Source organism: Kogia breviceps, chromosome 20 (genome assembly GCF_026419965.1).
Source record: "Kogia breviceps isolate mKogBre1 chromosome 20, mKogBre1 haplotype 1, whole genome shotgun sequence".
Lineage (NCBI taxonomy): Eukaryota > Metazoa > Chordata > Mammalia > Artiodactyla > Physeteridae > Kogia > Kogia breviceps.
Genome location: NC_081329.1, coordinates 31,139,553 through 31,155,802, shown reverse-complemented (window position 1 = coordinate 31,155,802; position 16,250 = coordinate 31,139,553). Strand labels below are relative to the sequence as shown.

At 48.5% G+C, this 16,250-nt stretch overlaps 1 protein-coding gene across 3 annotated transcripts in view; it reads left to right on the top strand.

The window, feature by feature from the left end:
* The first annotated feature begins 12,542 nt into the window (after positions 1–12,542).
* The window catches only part of SH2D4A (SH2 domain containing 4A), a 74,043-nt gene continuing 70,335 nt past the window's right edge, over positions 12,543–16,250 (top strand). The window contains exon 1 of one of the 3 annotated variants that reach the window (XM_067022737.1): positions 12,543–12,947. The gene's annotated coding sequence lies outside the window, so the exon portion shown is untranslated. Of the gene's footprint in view, positions 12,948–13,059; positions 13,257–16,250 lie in introns of those variants that run through there. The other 2 variants (XM_067022738.1, XM_067022739.1) reach the window with 2 other exon arrangements.

Here is a 16,250-nt window from a genome sequence, read left to right as displayed (position 1 = left end):
GCAGTGCAGGGAAGTGGGGACGGTGGCCTCAGGCCAAGAGCTGGCGTGTCCCCAGGGAGCAGGAGTGGCTCCATTGGGGGTTCCAATGAGTTTAACAAAACAGCAAGAGCCAGAGTGGACGTCATTCCACAGGCTGAGAGCAAAGGCTCCTGCAATCGTGGGCGAGAGCGGCCAGGTGACCCTGAGCGATGCAGCCCGTAGATTAAAATAACCCACCAACCCTTTCAAGCTACCTTAGTGAAAGCCAATCATACGTTTCCAATGCAAGCATAAAATTTGTGCCTAAAAAACTTTATATGACTTCACCGTAACACATTTCTGTTATCTTCCTTTTACTGGACTATTTACAGGCTGGAATATTTAACAACTGATCTTTGAAACTCTCACCTGCTCTAATTTCAGCCCAAAGATGGCAGCACGTCAGCTATTTTCGTCTCCCTTGGCATAGTCTTTCTTTTTTTATTTTACCTTCCAACCTTGGACATACTCTGATTACCCACTGAGCCCATGGGTCAGTGTTAGCGTTGCTTCATGATTTTAGACAAAGGATGGTCTTTACGTTGCCACGCTTCTGCTACTGATGGGGCGACTGTGTGAACTTAGCTTTTAAAGTACCTTCAGAAGTGTGTGGAGGCAGCTCTGCAAGTCTTAACCATTGTCAAACGGTAGAACCATTTTTCATATGCTGTCGGGGAGATGACCGGGGACAATGAGAGGGTTAGCATCTTGGCACCAACACCCGACTCTAGGGTTTGTAAAGGAGATCCATTATTTCATGTGTTTCTCAAACGTTAACGAAGTATCTACCAGCTGTCAGGCACTTTACCAGGTTCTGAGGTTACAGCAAGGAATGAGACCACTATGTCCCTTAAGAAAGTTACACTCTCACAGGGAAATAGACCTATTATAACTTGATCGTATAAAATATCCAATGAGTGCTTTGAGGAGCATGTAACCCGCATTATGCGAGCAGGCAGAGGGGCCTCTGACTCTGCAGTGGACGATCAAGGAGGCCCAAAAAGCTTTGTGGAGGAGCTGATGCCTGAGCTGAGCATGCAAGGATGAGGAAGAGTTAAATAGGTGGTTTGGGGGGTGTGGGGTGAGGTGTCAATATAGAGAGGGGAAAGGAAAGAACATCCCAGGCAAGAGAGAGGGCGTGCACAATGACAGAGAAGCCAAAAACAGCATGAAAATGCAAGAAACTAGATAAATCATTAGTGCTGTCAAGGTCGAAACTATGGGACACATAGTGTGAGGGATGAAGCTGGAGAGGCAGGACACCCCCCGGGCGTCAGTGATGGGCTTTGAGATGTCACAGCACAGTTGGTTAATATATCCTGTTTTGTGGCTATGTGGAGTATGGACTTAGAGACGATGAGATGGGAAGAAAGGAGGCCAGTTAGAAACTCAGAAAGAGCTGATGAGACCCTCAACCAATGACAGCAAAGCTGGAGAGGCTGTGATGAATTCGAGAAATGTTTAGGCGTTAGGATCGACATGGCCAGGTTAGAATTAACATGGGATGGGGGGTAGTAAAGAAAAAGGAAATGGTAAGAATAACTTGAGGGACTGGTTGAGATCACCAACTAAAAGAGATTAGAATACAGGAGAAATGTTAATCCCGTGTGTGCGATGAGAGCTGACATCAGGTGCGATGTTCAGGTGACGGTGTGCATTGGGCAGTTTCCTATCCAAGTCTCGATTTCAAGGAACAGGTATGGACTAGAGGTACAGTTAAGGAGACATCCACATACATGTGGTTCAAAAAATGCAAGTAGAGCCCAGGCAGAGTCCACTCAAGTTGTTAGAATCAAAGTCGTGGACTTAGGAACCCCAACATTTAAACTGAAAGCGGAAGGTGAACAGCCCATGAAGAAGCAGAGGAGGACTGATTAGAAAGGTAAGGAAGCCTAGGACAGCAGGGCATTCACAGGAGCTAAAGGAGCAGGAAGTTTCAGGAAGGAGGAGGCATCTCCAGGGTCGAGAGCAGCAGCTCCGCACTTGTGAATCAGGGACTAATCTGTCCTTTGCGTTTGACAACTTGGTGCATGTTTGTTTGTCGTAATAAGAGCAGCTTCAGTGGAGGCGAGGCTAGGGGCGTTGCGGAGTGGGCCAGAGCCTCACAGCAATAGGTCGAGGGGAATAGTTGATGAAGAAATGGAAATGATTGATTGATTATTTCAAGAAGTTAGCTTGAGAAACAGGGGAGTGCAGATTGAGGGTGTCTAGGGAGGGATTTGAGGATGGAAGAAGCTTGAATATATTCATTGATTGAGGATAGTTAAAATAGAGAAAGATTCAGACTATAGAAAGGAGAGGGTATGATAGAGGACTCAGAAGACACAGAAAGGGGTGGAGTTAAGTGCAGAAATAAAGAGGGTGACCTTCAAAACTAGAGGCACTATGATTGCAAGAAGGAAGATATGAATGGGTCTCTGGAGGTAGATAAACTTTCAGGTAGGGGGATGAAAGGTGAAAAGATCACAGGGGCTGTTTATCGTGTTTGTAGCTGCCAAATGTCTTTTGGTCACCCCTCTCGTGTTGGAGAATTTCCCATACGATGAATCCTGCCTCCACAAGGTAGAAACCAGAACTCACTCTCCTGGCATCCCTTGCTGCTGAGAGGCAGGCATGTGAATCCAGCTCCCACCGGTCAGATGCTTCCGCATGAGGTGTTGACTTGGAAGGGAGCAGCGTAAGGAGGTAGGTACGCACAGACTCCATGTTTCGGCAAATGAAGTGAAGAAGTGTTTACCTCTTCAAGCACAATAGGAACAGAACCTCCGGCTTTCAGTTGTGACCATCATCGGTGCACGGTGCGAGCTAAGGTTTGGATTCCAACAGTGGTGTTTACTACAACAGCCCCCATGGCATGGTTGGGGCCGAATAGCTTCCAAGGGCTCTCAGGTCCTTCCGGAGAGTCTCTGAACTTCAAAGTAACTTCTAACAGACATGCCATTCAACCAGTGGATTGGATTCCGTTGTGTGTAACAGAGAACCCTGACTGATGCAGCCAACACGTCTAAAAGCATCAGTTTTCTCAAGACAGGAGGCAGGTCATCTGCTGAAATGGAAAGACGGGGCCTGAAGAGTGTGATTATGATAGTATCATTAGAGTAGTTGGTGGGAACAGCGGGAGATAGCGTCAGACTTAAGGTCCAGCTGAAGTTCGAGCCATGACTCTAGGTAGCCCTTATCCTCATCACCGTGTGATTTTCCTTCTCCAGCAAAATGAGGGAGGAGTAAGGGAATGGAAAGTGGTGGTGAGAAATCCGCAAAGGAGGATTACGCTGCGGAGAGAAGAAGGAAGGGGCGGAGTGTAGCTGATAAGGCAATAAAATTAAAGGAATCAGGGAATAAAAGTTCCTTCAGGCTAAAAGAGCAGTGCAGTGTGAGTTCATGAGAAAATTGGGAGAACAGCAGGCTGTGGCCAGAAACGGTTATGTTCAAATACCAAATGTAAGAGGAACAGAAGATCCAGGCTGTGGACAGAGCCAAAGGAGCAGAGGATGTCTTTGGAATTAAAGAGACCCAGGAAAGGGTGAGCTATGCTGTGGGGTGGATCATCTGTCTAGGTAGATGGTGAGATTTTCCAGGTCGCGGGCAGGAACGGGACTGGAGGGGAAGACTTAGTAACAGGTCTCAAAGTCTGTGAGTGCGGGGCAGTGCCTGGGAGCTGAGTAGGTGACAGTGGTGAAAGGGGTGAGATGGGACAGCTTAATGAAACAGTCTGACACCGTGGAATGAGCTTTAATGCCAGGAACGTAATAGATTAGAAACAGCAGTTGTGGGCGAACATATTTTGAAAGGATACACAGCCAGAACTGACATTTGTGAAACCCAGTGTAGCCCTAAATAAGAAAATGGACCAGGACAGAGTGAAGGTGGTGGTAAGTTTCCATTGTCCTTCATCTGCTAAATGACGATTACCAGAAGAGATGAGATGTCGTGAGCAACAGCTGACCTCAAATTCCCAATGTCCTAATTTGTCCAAGGTATCTCTAGTACGTGAGACTCCTTCAGATATTTGAGGAGGTTCCCACATACCCCCAAACTTTCTTGGGTTCAGGCTAATCACCCCCCAATTCCTTTAACTGTACTTAACTTATCCATTCCTCCCCGGAAAAACTACACTTGTCCATGATTGATGTCACCTTTAACTGTGGCACCCAAATTCAAACGAAATTTCCCAAAGGCAACCCGACCGAAGGAGGATATGGTGAAATTGTCAACCTTTCCTTCCAACAGCCTGAAACTGAGCCCAAAGAAAAACCCTGACATCATTTCCTGTGACACCCCCTCTTCTTCTCTCCATGCCCTTCGCGTGCACTTGAGCCTGAACAAAAATGTGCTGCTTGATGACAAGTGAGGAGAACAATATGAATAATGGTAACGGGGGTGATGACAAGGCTCAGGGCAACCCATGGATGACAGCACTGCATAGACCCAGCACCGGCCCTCCTGAGGAAGGGAACCCATAGGTTTGGATTTGTTTGCTTATTTAACCTGAACCTTACACACAGAACAAAGACTATGTGCCTTGCTCAGGGACCTGCTATCCTAATGCCAATTTACTTGCTGGCTTGAGTCAGAAGTGCAAGCGAGCATTACTGTGGCTCCCAGAGATACCCACCTATCCCTGCATAGTGGCGGACAGACTGGGGAACTGGGACTAGACAAAAGGTACAACAGAAAGAAGTACTCAACATCCTGTTCCTATTTAGCACTCTGCTGTTTGTTAAATTAAACCCTTAGGCTTAATGAAAAATAAAGCCTCTAAGAAATGTGCTCTGAATTCACTTACAGTTACAAGCTGAGCTTCATTTGATGTGGAATTATCACCTCTTTTCTGAAAAACAACTGACATTATCAAGTGTCAGACATAGTCTCATGGTCAGAATACCAGCTAAAGCAAAGTAAATCAAAGTTAATAATAAACAGGAGGAAACACAGTTTGGGGAATGTAAGGTTCAGGGCTGCAGGATCTGGTTTGGGGTCATTCCTCTGTAGTGCCTCTACTAGTTAATGTGAAACATGGTAAAAATGAAATTAATGAGAGATTGTGAAGTAATAAGGAGTATTCATAGCATTGAAAAGTAGAGGAAACAGCAAATAAATTAATTATAAATATTGAAAAGCACATAAAATATTAGACAAGAAGTCCTCAAATGTTACAAAGTAAATGAAACTGGAGACATGATAGCCACAGGGTCTGGAGAGGGAGGGTGGTGGCTTATGCAGAGATCGTTAGACTGAGATCTCAATTCTAGTCTTTAACACTCCCTAAGTTAGCATGGGCAAGTGAGAGGAAGGAAGGGAGGGAGGGAGGGAGGGGAGGGGGGGAGGAAGGAAGAAAGGAAGGAAGGAAGGAAGGAAGGAAGGAAGGAAGGAAGGAAGGAAGGAAGGAAGGAAGGAAGGAAGGAAGGAAGGAAGGGAGGGAGGGAGGGAGGGAGGGAGGGAAGGAGGGAGAGAGAGAGAGAGAGAGAGAGAGAGAGAGAGAGAGAGAGAGAGAGAGAAAGAAAGAAAGAAAGAAAGAAAGAAAGAAAGAAAAAGGAAGGAAGGAAGAGAAAGACAGAAAGAAAGAAGGAAGGAAGAAAGAATGAGAGAAAGAGAGAAAGAAAAGAAAAGAAAAGAAAAGGAAGAAAAGGTTCTTGTAGGTAGTGTCACCAGTGGTTTATCCCAGTCCAGGGGTTGTCCAGACACTCCACATGAGACATCTACAGAAACAAGCTAATGCAGGAAACAGTGGAATAAATTCCTATACAACTCTGAGCTTTCCTGGGCAAGCTGTCCATGTTCTAGAGAGTTCTGTGCTGGACTGTGTGGTACACTGTAAAAGTAATGGTCCCAGTGAGTCACACTTCCTAGAATCTGTGCAGTGTAGCCCCTCTTATATTGACTCTGGAGGTGGCCTTGGGTTTGCCTCAGCCAGCAGGACACGAGCACATGTGCTGTGACACACCGGGCTGTGTCCTCTTGGAATGCTGCTGCTGCCAGTGGAGAAATATGCCTGGACCCCGTGAGAGTCAAAGGCCACATGCCTGCCCCAGGATCCAGCTGCCCAGCAAAAACAAGCCCAGGCAAGACCAGCAGGATAACCCTCCCGGCAACCCACAGACCCATGAGGAATGTTAAAGGTTATTGTTTAAAGTCACTAAGTTTTTGGTGTTTGTTATGCAGCAAGAGATAACTGATACAAGCTGGAAAGATCAGACCAGAGGACTAAAACTTTCTAATTAAGAAAACCTTCATAAAATCCTGTTATGTGTTCAGCCTCACTGACAACCCCAAGTGCCTCTGTGACTGCCCCACGAATTCCCACCATCCCCTATGACTAAGCTACCGGAAGGAGGAAGGAATGTACGATAAGTTCTCTGATAACCATCAGAGTTTCCAGAGTCCCCCAGGTTGATGTAATCTGTCTTCTCATGAATGCTCACACCTTTATCTCTGTGGCCTTTGTAGTATTTATATTTTCAACCTTGTTATTAAAATTATTTTAATTGTTTTTATTCATGAACTCTCCCCCTCTTAGGTATTTGCTCATGGCCATCAGAGACTGTTTCTTTTCATTACCCCCCGGCCCCCAGTGACACGGGTTTACTAAATGTTTGACAAGCCAGCAGATGCAATCATTCATTTCCTTTACATTTTAGCAATGGAAATTCCCATCTGTAGGTTTTCACATGCTATCTGAGAAGGAAGAGAGGGAAAAGCAGGAAGAGGTGAGGTCACATGTGGCTTCTCTTCTTAATGCGAATATCCTAGAAGCAGCTCCCTCAGTTCCATCTACTTTTTTTGCCCTACCAACAGAAAGTTTCATTATACAAATATATAACTCTTAGGAAATACTATGAGGAGTTTAACAAAACAGAATTCCATCCCAACTACAATATTAAGTTGGATCAAGATGAAAACTAAAAAAAAAACATTCTCTAGCGAACATTGCCAGACTACACTAAGAGCTCCATCAAGGGAATCTACATTCTTTGCCTTGATCTGTGTACTCAGAAATCCATGTTTTGTGTCGGTCCTTCATTAGGCATGAGGGAGATAAAATACATAAAGTGCATGAGTCTATCTGAAGGAATTTATAATCTAGTTGGAGAACCAACAGCAATGAAACAGTTGAATAATAACTCAAGATGGTGCATTCCTAAAATTGCAAGACTGATCATGTAAATAACCATCCTTCTGGGTCAGAAAATGCTATGTATTTCAAAACAGTAGTTGCTCACATGTGTGTCATTCACATCATAGGGACGGAAGATTTACATCATTGCACATAATGAATAATAAGTTGAAAAATAATAAAGCATTAAGGGAAAATAAAAATAAGGCATATGATTCTGTGGCAGGATAATAATATAATCCTCCTAAGATTATCCCCTCCTTTCATACAGACTAGCGTCTCAGGTCAGAACATTCAAGTTACATGAGCCATTCCTGGGGTTAAGATAATTCCTCAAAACACACTGATAAGTTCTTAGGCTGCAAAGCTACTTAACCTTAATTTCCAAAAAGAAGCTTACCCAGACTCTGCAGGGAGGCGCTGATTCTCTCTGGGCAAGCCCAAATTTGGATTCTTTCCGCTCGTCAACAAACATGTGTTCAGTATCTACTCTATATCACAGCCTGGGCTAGGCTTGGGGGCTGCAAAAATAATGAGACAAAGCTCCAGCCATCCTATGCACGCAGGGAGGATGACAGGGTGACAGAGGCAGTAGGGTGTGGGGAAAAGGGCCTTGGACTAGGTGTGGGAAGACCCGAGTCCCAGCCCTGGTCCACTATCACCCAAGCTAATGTATCAACCAGGCAAATCATGGAAGTGCCCTGAACCCAAGTGTCCCCATTTGTCAATTAAGATCAAAAGGCCTATCTCACCAAACATGCTGGGAGGACTGAAGGAAATCAGAGCTTGAAAGTGCTTTGAAGTGTTGATCTGTACAGATTTACGGTGTCACGATGATTTAGCGCACACCCGGAGGACTAGAAACCATTTCTATCTGACATTGTCATCTCTTTAGTGACATATGTTACTTCCTTGGAGTCTAACCAGGAAATGTTATTTAAAGGAAAAAACAGGATTTGAGTCTTTTGTTTCCCAGGCATTTGATTAGACTTTTTTTTTCAGACAGTTTGGGAGCAAAACTAGCAATAAAATTCATGCTTTCAAGCCCAGTATTGACCAGAAATTCCTCCTCTTCCATTAAAGACTCAAAGTAATTTCTGGATGCTGGATGCATTCTTTCCCCTCTCATGTGTGAACCCCTCCCCTGCTAGGAAGGAGTACAGATTTCAGGCTCCACAGGAAGCACCAATGGGAAACAAAGCTCACTTAGGAAATCAGCTGAGTCATGCAGACATTAAAAAAAAAATCACCTCCACTCTCTTTATTCTTCCGGCATTGATTCCTCTGTTCCTTCTTCTTCCGTCTCTTCCTCTGGGCAGAATTTGACCCAAGGAAACACTCAGAATTGATTGGTGTTTCCACCAGTACCTGCTTATTGCACTGAAGAAAGAGGGAGGGTCACAGCCTCAGGTCTGCCTTCTCCAGAGGGGCTGAAAAGCTCGATGTGGCACCTGTAAGTCTCCTTCTGCAAGTGCTCTGAGCACGGCCAGCAGAGCCCAGAGGGGAGACCTGTGCCCCACAGCTGGCCTCAAGCTGGTGCAGCCCCGAAGAGGCTCCTGTCTGCCTCTTCATCACCAGACAGAGGTGCTTATGTTGGAAGAGAAACACAGGTGATGGTTCCCTTCATTCTTACTCCTGAACTCAGTAAGGTAAATGATCTGGTTAATTGATTATAGTGTAATAACTCTGTAAGGACTGTATGTCAGAAACTCTTTGTTTTAATTCTGTTTTCACCACTAAAGCTCTGTTATGGTTAACCTTGCTTTCCCCCCATTTTTTTCCAGCTGCAAAATGAGGTCCAGATAACGTCCAAGTTCCTTCCGGCCCTAAACATTGTATATGATGTACTATCCTTTAGTGAGGACAGAGCTGTAGCATGCACTCCCAATGACGGTTCCCAGTGTGGCTATATAAACTCTATGAATACAGACTCCTTTCTGCAAAGGGAGTCTGTCCTCTTTCATATTCCCTATTTACAAAGCAGGATCTGTCATCTGTTGGCCATAACCTTCCATTATACTGGATGCTATACAAATGGACGTGCCAATAAAATCAACTCTCCGTTTCAAACTTGAACAATGGCATTCACCGTTGAGGCCATAAACTGGCTCTTCTTTAAACATACACTTAAGGGAAGAGGCACAGTATCTTACTTTACCCCAGGGTGAGGCTCTCCTTGCTGCTAAAGAAGAGTCTTTAGGCAAACAGAGTATAATGGGGGAGATGGCCCTAGAGGGCAGAACTAAAGAGCTAATAGCCCCAGGAAAGGCAAGGACAAGGACAAGAAGAACGCCTGAAGCCAGGAGCCTAGATGGGAGTCTTTGGGCCAGAGTGAGAAACCCTGTCCTCAACTAAAAGGCCAGAGGGAACATCTGGGTTTCACAACCAGGAAGCAGTGAATGGAAGGAAAGAAGCAAAACTCAGGCCTACTGAGCAGCAGTGACGAGCCAGACACTGCATTTATGAAGTGAGAGGCTGTCCACCCCCCAGACAAGGTTGTGGGACTAACTTCAAGACCAGAACCAAGAAGGTGAACATCTAGTTTTATGTTTATTTTAGTAAAGTCTAGGGGCTGCCGTTACTACTCCTTCAAGATCTCCCTTAACCAATTAACTGTGTTCCCACATCTCTTAGTGATTCTCACCCTTGGACACACCTTAGGACCTCCGAGGATGCGCTGGAAAAATGTTGATGTCTGTGCTCCATCCCATCCCCGTCAAAAGAACCCCTTGGGGGAGGGGATAAAGGGGCAAACTTTAAACCTCCCTTAGGTTATTTTCATATGTGCTTGAGAGCTACTTCTGGGATCTCCGGCAGTACAGCTTCATAAAACTAAAATGAATCTGTGTGATTTTTGAAAAGCTAGCACGTAAGAAAGAGGTTGGGAAATCAAAACCTGATTCTGAATCTGGTCCAAGATTAAGAGATGAGACTTTGGTTTTCTTTGCATTAGAAGACCTACTCCAAGCTGCCTGGGAAGAGCCAAGGATGCCAGGATGCTAGCAACAGCTTTTACAGAAACACAAGAAATGAGGAACGTCTTATCACCAGCCCATAGCGTGGTTTGGGAGGAAACAATGCCGTAAAGGTCATTCAGCAGAAACATCAAAAATTAGAGTAATCTCATTAGTTTAAAAATGATGTAAAGACCAATAATTTATCTTGATATTCATGAAGATGAAAAAATAAAAGCCACACAGAGTCATAAAGGAATGAAAATCATTCAAAATCAAATCTAACTGCTGGCAAAAAACTGAAGACAAAGTAGCCCTTCAATACGTTAAAAAAAAAATTGATGACTAAGATTTATTTTGAGATTTGGTCAATTTTTAGTAAAATTAAAATTTCTTAGTCTTTTTCTTTCACATCTACTTCACAGTCACTGAGGGACACATGTATAGCTTACTTCTTGGGGAATTAAAAGCATGGCTGGACGTTCTGATGATGAAGTATGACGGGAAAAACATTATTGGTGTTTATGCTATTTTCTAAAGAAAACATCTGAAGGTAACTTTCATTTTCTGTAAAACTCACACACTTATGAAAAGTGGTCTTCTTGGTCTTCCTGGCAGCACTGGGGCTGCTGTGTCTCACAGCTGGGGGGCGACCTATGCTTTGTCCCCTCTGCTCGGCGCCCCTCCAGCTGCACAGAGCTGGCCGCGTGGCTGTACACGCAGCCTACAAGCAGGGACCTTAAGCAAAATTCTAGAAGGAATGCCACGGAACGTGTTCATCAAAACGTAGGCCATCTGCTTCATGGTATCCATTACTACAAATAAATGACTAATGTTAAAAATTAGTATCGGGGCTTCCCTGGGGGTGGCGCAGCGGTTGAGAGTCCGCCTGCCGATGCAGGAGACACGGGTTCGTGCCCCGGTCCGGGAGGATCCCACATGCCGCAGAGCGGCTGGGCCCGTGAGCCATGGCCGCTGAGGCTGTGCGTCCGGAGCCTGTGCTCCGCAATGGGAGAGGCCACAACAGTGAGAGGCCCGCATACCAAAAAAAAAAAAAAAAAAATTAGTATCAAGTAAATAGCTATTTTAGCTCTTCTCTTGGAGCACTGCCCTGGATGGGCATCGGGAACTCCGGAACACTCCCATCATAGGGGTCTGTGACTCGCCGGTGGCCTGCAAGCAGGAGAGGCTCAGCCCCCGGCCCCTGCCAAGGCCCGGTGGCCCAGACCTCACACTCGACAGGGGCACTGCCGGCCTGTGAAGGCGGCAACCCTCCCACAACTCATCCTGGCTCACGGGGTGGGGACATGCTTTCTTCTGAGGGCATGGGCCCAAAGGGAGGGAAAATAATTGAGGGCCTCGTAATTAAGTAACAGAGCCATTGTTGTTTTTAGAGCAATAGAAAACATTTCAACTGTCTGCTTTTGAAATTAACGAAAAAGTATATTTTCGATATCAGATTATGCCAGTGGAAAGAGGAAATAATGGGTGACGGGAGAGAAGGAACAGAAAGGGAAGGTGGTAGCGCAGAGGGGAACAAGGTGACGAGGATGGAGGCGGAAGCAGAGAAAGGAGAGGAGGAGAAGAGATATCTCACCAATACAGGAGCGAGGCCCACGGCAAGGAAGATGTAGAGGAGGCGGCAGAGAAAAGGAAAGACACCCCGGGCTCCTAACTGAGAGAACGATGCAGTGTACAGTCTGTGCTTAGTCGGCTGTTAACATCCATTCAGCCAACGTGTACTGCGTGCCTGCTGTGTGCCTGGGTGTCAGGGAGGATTCAAACTTGCCTGGGATCAGTCCTGACATCACGTTTATGATTTCACAGAGGCATAAAACATACACACAGCTACCGTACCAGGCAGTGCTGCCCCGAGGATGGCAGCAGGGCCCGGCTGTCTGCTCCCTGTGGGTCCGTGTCACCACGGGCCTGGCACCCAGCAGGTATTCATTAAATGCTTCTCGGATGTGTCAAATGCTAACGTCGTAGTTCTTCGACTGCTACACCATACAGTGTTAGCGTTCCCTCTGAGTTGGCCACAGCAGCTAGCCGGGGGGCAAATGACACTCCGGCCAGAAACACCCTACAGGCCATTCATTTAATAAGCATTGGGAACCAAACCCAACCAGAAATTCTTCCCTCATAGGATCCCTAGAATAGTTCTTAAATAGCTCCTCAGGAGTCCTGACCTCTGCCCCCAGGTTCTACCTTTGGGTATCTTCCGAGGTCTGGAGAGGCTAGAAATGGGTTTCATTTCTGAGGGAGCAAGTCAGGTGGGCTGCGTAGACGAGGTCCACACTCGCCGTTTACAGCCCCTCTCCCGGACACCTGCGACCTGGGCGTCACCAAAGCAGCCTGTTTGCTTCACACATTCTGAACGTTCCTCTAGATGTAAAATGCCCTCCAACGTTTCCGCTCTGCCTCTGCTGAACTGTCCTCCCAGATTTCCTTCTCCGTCTGCAGCCAGCTCCTCCCCTGTGCAACACCCCGACCTGGCCTGGCCGCAGTCCACGGCCTTCCTTTACGCTTTCGTTCTCGCCGCGTTTCTTTCATTTTCTCCGCCGTCTCCGCTGTCTTCATCTTTTCCAGCCTTTCTCCTCCTTGGTCCTGGCCTCCTACGAAGCCACACCCGTACGGACAAGCGCCGGAGAGTTTGATAATTTACTTCGGGTCAACAAAAGGGAAAGGGAAGAAAAAAAAAAAAGTGAGCTCCAGCGACGCCGGAGCAGAAGCTCAGCCCGTGCAGCTGAGAAGGTCCCGCCCGCCTGCCTGGGCCCCACCTGCCAGGACGCCCGGCGCCCGACCGGGACCCGCCGCGGCCCGCGGGACACGCGTGGAGGGATGAGCCCCGGCGGCCGCAGGTGCGGGCGGCCCGGGCGGGCCTGGACCACGGGCGGGGCGGGCGGGGACGTGCTCGGCCCACGCCTTCCCCTCCCTCGGCGCCCGACGGCCCCGGGCGGCCCAGCCCCGCGTAGGCTGGAGGCGGCCGGGAAGGGCCGGGAGGAGCCAGCGAGCGCGGGGGTTCCCGCGGGTCCGGGTCCCGCCGGCCGACCCCGCGCTCCTCCGCCCGGCGGGCTCAGGTGCTGGCGGAGCGGTGTCCGGTGTCGGGTGTCCGGTGTCGCAGCGCCGGCTGGAGAGCCGCGGCGCCGAGGGCCGGGCCGGTGGTCGTGGTGAGGGGCGCGCGGGGCCGCGGGGCGCGCGGGCAGCTCCGGCTCCGGGCCGGGTCCCGGAGGGGCGCGCGCGGGGCTGCCCGGGAGGGAGCGCGCAGGCGGCGGGGTGGGGTCGCGTGGGGGTCGCGTGCGGGGGAGGACGGCCTGCCGGGCGCGCGCGGGCCGGGCGGCGGGGGCGCTTCCCTCCTTCGAGGGCGTTGGGGGTGCGGGTGGAAGGGGGGGGGCCCGTGGTGGGCGCGCGCCGCCCCCGGAAGACCGGCCCGGACGCTGGCCGCAGGCGGCTCGGCGGTGACCTTCCCCCGCCCTCGGGTTAGCCGGGCGCCCCCGGGGTGGCGTGGGGGGCAGCGGCGAGTCACTGTGCAGGTTCGCTCAGAGTCGTCTTTCCCCCGCAAGAGTCACAGGAAGGAGGCAGGCGAGCTCCCCTCTTTCTAAACTTAGTGCCTGCTCGCCTCCGAAAGGGCTTTGTTTGACTGCCTGCTTAATAGAAACAACGACTTGGATACAGTTTTTTTTTTTGGAGTGAAGAAGTAAGTGGAAGGCGTATGCGGGCATAGATCTGGCATGAGTGGAGTTTCTGGGTAAATCCGTGTACAGTGATTTCAAATTTCTGAAGATCGGTGTATATTTACAAAATTTACCAAATCGCTGTCACCCTTGGCAATTCATTTTATCCTCAAAGATAGCTCCTGTGCAGATAGATTAATAACATAAAGTTGAGTAAGATAACTGAAAGTCTGAGAACAGAGCTGGCTGTTTTAAAAGAATAAGAATTCAAACTATATTCTTACCATTCAAGTTATACCGTCCATATCCCACTTTTTATTATTGATTTGGCTGTATCTCTGGCATTTTGGGTAGGGTCTCAGAGTCATTAAAAATACAATTAAAAAAATGGGACAGTGGCTCTGGAAAGTGTGAGAGCTAGGCCACATCTCTAGGCATCCTGAAAGACAACTGTGACCCATGAGAAATTTATTTTTGGAAAAAGTAGCAGATGTGGACTTGTTGCTTGTCATTTCTGTCTTTTAAGAAAAGTGTTGTACAAGGAGAAAACCGAGTTAGCCGAGCTTTCCTTTTTACTGTATCTTGTATAAGTGGAAGCCTGCTGCCCTCAGTGTGTTAGACACGGAAAGTCATGCCCGTTTTGAATCACTAGCAGCACTGATTGTCCGGGGTAAAGTGGGGAAACCCTGGTCAGTTAACTTCCTCATTTCTGCTTCCTCTACCCCACCTCCACTTGTCTCCGTAACTCCCTGCTAGATTGTATGGCCTAGACATCAGATTACAAAGAGTCACAGTTCAGGCTCATTTCACGGTGAGGAAACTTACTACAGGGAAGTGAAGTGACAGCCCAGACACACAAACCGCAAGGCAGAGCTGGCCGTCCTGTAAGCGGCCCGAGCTGTATTTGAGGAAGGCGTTCGTTCACACCACTGGGAGTCCACAGCCCCAGCGTGGCAGGCAGCGCCTCGCCTCACAAGAATGTTGTCAGCTGGGTCCCCAAGTTTTCTCTGAGGACAGAGGGAAGCCAGTGTCTTTCCCTGAAGGTCCACTCGTTATCTTTAATGCCAAAAAAATCCATGTTTGCTACAAACGGCGAAACAGCACAAAATTGAAGCTGTGACAGCTTGAATGTGTCATCCCCGAGGTGCAGAGCAGCCCTGCACCCCACGGTCCGCCCGTGCTGCTCCCAGGGACAGTGGGAGGGGGAGCCAAGGAGACTGAGTGCCCGGTGAATGCCGTGGGCAGCGTCATCCGCGCCTGGGCCGGCATGGCGGTCATTTCCCGCCGTCCTTCCTGGGGTGGGGGCTTTTCAATACCTGGCCTCCCCTGAGCTCACCTGCAGTTGCAGGGGTGAGGCTTCTGCCCCCGAGAGGGACCCTGCCCCATGCGCTTTCAGTTCAGCGTTTCCGCTCTCGCGAGAACTTGCTGGTTTTCATTCTAAAAGTTCACCCGTTGTACCGCATCCCATTGATGCTCGGATTCTGGGCTCGCAGACTCTGCCGTATTGACTTGGAGACAGACCGCCTGGTGTACCCCTTTGCATCTTCTATAAAATGGGGAGAGGGAGGGACTGAACTCCAAGATTATGGCGAAGATTCATTAGTTACTGCGTGTCAAGCGCTCAAGGTAGTGGCTGCGCGGCAGGTGTCAGCACTTGTGACCAGGAACACTCTGGGTGGGGATTTGGCCTTTTCAGGGTTTTAGTTTTTAGGCTCAACCCACACTGTCCCTGTTGCTGGGAGTCACCCGATTCAAAGCGGGAAACAGATTGGAAGCCTCCACTTCACTGGGCTGCTCCCCTCCCCATGTTTAATTTCTGTGAAAGTCAACCCCTGCCCAAGGAATGTGCCAGCATAAGGACACTTACCGGAATGTCAAGGACTCATTTACTTTGGTTTCTTACCACTTGAGTCCAGTGAGCTGAGGACCTGCATTCTTCCCGCGGTTCTGACACCTACAGATAAGAGCTCAGCCTCAGGAAACCTCCCTTTAGTGTGCATTTAGTTGGCCCACCCCTGGAGAAGCTGTGAGACCCAAGAGTCAAGAGAGCATCACAGAACTTCAGTACTGTGGCCGTTACAGCCTTTGCAGATCACCTCAAAGCCAAATACAAAGCTAGCCAGGGAGCCTGGGGCGGGCATGGCTGACTGAGTTAAAGTCAGACAGTGCCTTTAATTAAAATTTTCTCTTAACAGTTGTGTTCCATTTGAGTTGTGGTAGTTGAATGCTGCAGATTGTAGGATGCGGTTAGCGGGAGGCGTGGTAGCCTCCGTAGTAAAGGTCCCTGCTACACAATGACTCGTTAGTGAATCGAACTGTGTGTTGCGTATGCAAACCACTCTGCGTACCCTGGCCCTTGGGTACCCTCACGCTTGTCTCGGAAGACTGGTATAAATGGAGAAACAGATGCACGAGGAGGAGTATGAAAAGGTGAAGCCGTAGGGGCCTCCCAGGGGTGAGAGGAGCATCACAGTGTGGCTGGAGGAGGAC